The sequence below is a fragment of the Galeopterus variegatus genome, unplaced genomic scaffold (assembly GCF_000696425.1).
Source record: "Galeopterus variegatus unplaced genomic scaffold, G_variegatus-3.0.2 Scaffold2726, whole genome shotgun sequence".
Classification (NCBI taxonomy): domain Eukaryota; kingdom Metazoa; phylum Chordata; class Mammalia; order Dermoptera; family Cynocephalidae; genus Galeopterus; species Galeopterus variegatus.
The window spans coordinates 32,392-38,026 of NW_007728837.1; positions in this window are offsets into that span (position 1 = coordinate 32,392).

Below are 5,635 nucleotides of genomic sequence, written 5' to 3' on the forward strand. Positions count from 1 at the left end.
GGGGTGGGGGGTGCTGTGTGCATGAGGCGGGGGGTGTTGTGGGGAGGGGAGAGGTTTGTACAAGAGCTAAAGTCTTATCTTCCATTTTAGGAAGTTAGATAAAGTTTAAAACTGAAAAATCAAAAAATTACAGTGTAAGCCTGTTCTCCAGACTAGTGGAAGTCTGCAGTGGGGAAAGAGCTAAGAGCTGAACATGCGTCGCTTCAGGGTGTAGGGGTTGCATGCAGAGGGGTGGGAGTTTTTTTGCTTTTCTTATAAGACTTATCTTTTTTTGTTATTGTGGTAAAATATACGTAATATAAAGTTTACCGTTTTAATGCGTGCACTTTAGTGGCATTAAGTACATTCACATTGTGGTGCAACCACCACCATCCACCTCCAGAACTCTTTCCATCTTGCAAAACTGAAATTCTGTCCCCATGAAACACTAACTCTCTCATCCCCCTCCCCCCACTGGACATACACCAAGAGGAGGAGGGTTGACACCATGGCTCATGGAGCGCTGAGGAAGGCCTCGAGGAAGGACGGGTGGGACAGAGGTTGCCTGGGGAGTATAGGAAGTTGGGCCAAATTCTCAGAGCTCCTCAATTCTCTGTGGAATGTGAGGAAGGGGACAGGGTCTGTGCTGAGAGAATCTGGGAGTGGCTTAGTGCAGCCAAATTCAGCATCAGACCAAAGGAGCCAGATGTCCTTGGGGGATGTTCATGGGACTGTGGGGTGACCTGAAGAGCTCTCCTGGCATCACTCTGTAGTCCACCTCTCCAGACGGGAAAACTGGACCCTAGATACGCACATATGCCCTGGTCAGTGCAGGAAACGTGGCCAGGGGTTACTGCCTCGTCCCACCCCACCTCTGCCCTCCCCACCAACACTGGCTTCCCACCTGGCCCTACCTGCACCACTACCCCCCATGAACAAAGACAGTTTTCACAGTAAGTAGCCCCCCTGCAACATGTGGAAGGGAACTCATGCAGGGGATAAGGTCTTTGCTTATTTCTCCGGAGACAGGATGGCAAGGTCTCCTTTTCCAGATAAGAAAACTGAGACTTAGAAATGTGAAGCAGCTTTGTCAAGGTGACACAGCCATTGAATGGCACAGGCAGGCCCATTCCCTGTGACTGGGGGTCTCTCGACCACGTTATACGCGCCTTCTCAGCAGCACAGGTGCAAACAGCCTCATAGGATGGCCACCTTTTTAAAAGCACCAGCTAGATGGACACTTGTGGGTGTCCACTGCTTCCTCTCTGGAGGGGCGGTTACCGTTTCCCCTGACTCTGGGGATACCCCTCCTGTAGCCTCACTCGTACCAGGGAAACAGGGAGAAAAACCCCGCGTTCAATGTAGTATAACTTTGTGGTTAAGATCACTGCTTACCAGCTGGTGGCCTTGAATGAGCTGTCTAATCTCTCCAAGCCCCAGCTTCTTCATCTGTAAAATGGACCTAAAAGAGAAACTGCCACGTAGGGTGGATCACGTGAAGGGAGGCATAGAGCGTGCTCCACGCAGCACCTGGCTTGCTGTCAGCACCTGCCACGCCCTGGCCTGACTGGTATGTGGCCGTGACAGGACATGCAGCCTCTAGACCCCACCATGGCACTGCCTGGCTAAGTTGGTGATTGGTTGTCCCAAACTCAGAAGGGCTCAGGAAAGATCATTCTTAAGTCCTTTCCAGTTGTAGGGATCAGCATTTTCATTTTCACCCACAGCCTGAGAAAGGGCAGCCAGGATGGAGGTGGGGCATCTGGGGCCGTGTGGAGGGGCAGGAAATCCTGGTAGGGAAGGGAGCAGATAACAGGGGAGAAAGTTTGCCGGCACCTGGGAAATGCAGAAGTGTTGACATCACTGGTGGCCTTATGTCCTCACGGGCTGTAGTGGCATTTGTCTTCATGGCCACCCAGTATCCAATCCCCTTTCCTATCAGAACCTAAGCTGCTTTGGGGAGAACCTCCAATGCATGTCCCCTAGCCCCGCACAGGGCAGAGAGTTGTCCTATGCTAGGCCAAACATTCTCTTTGGGAACCCACAGTCTTGAGCAGGGCAAGACAAGGATGGATGAAGACACCAGAAAGTGAGGATACAGAGAAAAGGGAACCCTCCTACATAGTTGGTGGGAATGTAGATTGGTACAGCCATTGTCAAAAACAGTGTGGAGGTTCCTTAGAGAACCAAACATAGAACTACCTAAGGATTCAGCTGTCCCATTACTGAGTGCATACCTGATATAGTTTGGCTATGTTGCCCCCCTACCCAAGCTCATGTTGAAATCTGATCCCCAAGGCGGCAGTGCTGGGAGGTGTTTGGGTCACGGGGGTGGATCCCTCATGAATAGATCCATGCCCTTCCTGGAGCAGTAAGCAAGTGGTAGGGATCAGCATTTTCACCCACAGCTTGAGAAAGGGCAACCAGGATGGAGGTGGGGCATCTGGGGCCGTGTGGAGGGGCGGGAAATCCTGGCAGGGAAGGGAGCAGATAACAGGGGAGAAAGTTTGCCGGCTCCTGGGAAGTGCAGAAGTGTTGACATCACTGGTGGCCTTATGTCCTCACGGGCTGTAGTGACATTTGTCTTCATGGCCACCCAGTATCCAATCCCCTTTCCTATCAGAACCTAAGCTGCTTTGGGGAGAACCTCCAATGCATGTCCCCTAGCCCCGCACAGGGCAGAGAGTTGTCCTATGCTAGGCCAAACATTCTCTTTGGGAACCCACAGTCTTGAGCAGGGCAAGACAAGGATGGATGAAGACACCAGAAAGTGAGGATACAGAGAAAAGGGAACCCTCCTACATAGTTGGTGGGAATGTAGATTGGTACAGCCATTGTCAAAAACAGTGTGGAGGTTCCTTAGAGAACCAAACATAGAACTACCTAAGGATTCAGCTGTCCCATTACTGAGTGCATACCTGATATAGTTTGGCTATGTTGCCCCCCTACCCAAGCTCATGTTGAAATCTGATCCCCAAGGCGGCAGTGCTGGGAGGTGTTTGTGTCACGGGGGTGGATCCCTCATGAATAGATCCATGCCCTTCCTGGAGCAGTAAGCAAGTGAGTTCTCACTCTATTAGTTCCCTTGAGATCTGCTTGTTAAAAGGACCCTCGCACCTCCCCTCCCTATCTCTTGCTTCCTCTCGCCATGTGATCTACTTGCACCCTCTGGGTGCCCTGCCATTTTCCACCATGAGTATAAACAGCCTAAGGCTCATGCCAGCTGCAGCTGTCCCAGAGTCATGAGCCAAATAAATATCTTTTCTTTATAAATTACCCAGTTTGGGGTATTCTGTTATAACAACACAAAAACAGACTAATACAATACCCAAAAGAAATGAAATCAATATATCAAAACGACACCTGCACTCCCATGTTCATTGCAGCACTATTCACAATAGCCAAGAGATGGAATCAATCTAAATGCCCATCAAAGGATAAATGGATTTTTAAAACTTCAGCGTATATAGACGATGGAATACTATTCACCTATAAAGAGAAATGATATCCTATCATTTGCAGCAACATGAATGGAACTGAAAACCATCATGTTAAGTAAAGTAAGTCACGCACATAAATACAAACACCACATGGTCTCACTCATACATGGAATCTATAATAAAAAATAAAGTGGTTCTCATGGAAGTAGAGAGTAGAATATTGGTTACCAGAGGCCAGGAGGGGAGGCAGGATAGGGGGAGAAGTGGTAAACTAATGGGTACAAAACTATGCTGTCTACCCTAAGTGAATCATTGGGCAGTATATGCATGTATTGAAACAATACACTGCATGCACAAAAATAAATATAAATTAAATTGAAAAATAAAACTAAAAACAAAAAAACACCAGCAAAGGTGGAGTGTCTAGTGGTGGCAGCTACACAAGAGTCAAGTTCTCTGCTGTCCAGATGACCAAGCTGCTCTGGCTCCTGCCAGCTGGCTCTCCAGCCTCCCAGCCATTCTGTGAGTTACCCAATAGCTGCACTATAAATTTCCTTTAGCTTGAATTATCCAGAGTTAATTTCCGTGGCCTGCAACCAAAGAATCACAAGTCATACACAGAGTAAAACACACTTGGGTTGTGTGGCTCAGGAGTAGAGCATCTGACTGTTATATGGTGGTTGGGATAATGGACTTCTGCATCAACCCATGAAAAAACTAACTACTGTGGGAATTGCCTTTTTACCATAGACAATGAGACAACCGAACAAAATACATGAAAGAATGGTTTTCAGACACTGAACAATAAGCAGAGGAGGACAGTTATCCCTGAGGGAAGAGAAACAAACCAGGTGAGCCCTACAGTGACCTAGTGCGCTGCCCGCAGGGACAGGGGACCAACACAGAGCCCAGTGGTCTTACTGAGTTGGAGAGATAGAAATAAGACCCCAGGGAGGTCAAGGCAGCTGAAATTTGTAGGTAAAAGCACCAGACAGGAGGGAGCTGCACAAAGACGGCTCTGGGAAACTACAGAGAGGTCCCATGGTGATGGTGAGTTTGCTTGAGAGCTATATTCATTTTCTGTTGCTGCATAACCAATTACCACAGACTTAGAGGCTTAAATAACACAGATTTGCTATCTCACAGTTTCTGAGGGTCAGTGCACTGTATTTTCTTAGATTCTATATTTGTCTATTTGGCATTCATTCATTATAGGGCCAATGATGTTAACTATATTTTCTTATTTTCTGTATTCTTGATGCTCTGGCATTTGTGGCTTTACTGACTGGGGAGGGCTGCCCCTCTCAGGGCTAGCCAATTCTTAGAGACAGCAAAGGCTCACCCAGGAGCTCACCTTTTATATGAAAACAAACCAAACCAGGGCTCATGCTCCAAACCATCCCCTTATCAAACTCACAAACCAAGCCAACATTCCCTTGCCCTAAATCATTACAGGGCCAGGTAGCAAAGGCTCACCCAGGAGCTCACCTTTTATATGAAAACAAACCAAACCAGGGCTCATGCTCCAAACCATTCCCTTATCAAACTCACAAACCAAGCCAACATTCCCTTGCCCTAAATCATTACAGGGCCAGGTATCAAGAAAACTAGGCACAGCCCCTACACCCCAAGACCCACCAGAATGATTTAAACCTGCTGATCCTAAACTATTTGCCCTGCTTTATATTGTCTTTTCCACAGAATCCCAAGCTCTGGCCTAGGCTTTCCCCTCACTCCTGCCTCCTGCCCTAAATTGGTGCTTCCCCATGTGGCTTTGTGTGGCATAGCATGCTCCCTTCTCTTGGGAAATGTAAGTAATAAAAATCTTCTTTCAATGGAATTGCCTCTCTTTATTGTCACTCAATCACCTCCATAAGTTAAAACCCCATGGGTACAAGTGAGACAGTCAAGACTTTAGGGATATCTTAGCTGGTCATTTCCTCATGGTCTTTCAGTCATAAGGCTGAAGTCAAAGTGTCAGCCAGGCTGCATTTATTCCTGAAGCTCAGGGTTCTCTTCCAAACTTGATGGTTTGGGCAGAATGCAGTTCCCTGTGGTCATGTGATTGAGGCCCCTGTTTTCTTGCTAGCTATCAGCCAGGCATCTAGAGGCTGACCTCAGGTCCTAGCCATACAGTCCCCTCACAAAATAGCAGTCTACCCCTTTTCAAAACCAGCAAGAGGATCTCCTCAGGTAAGACCTGGCCCCTCTTTGAA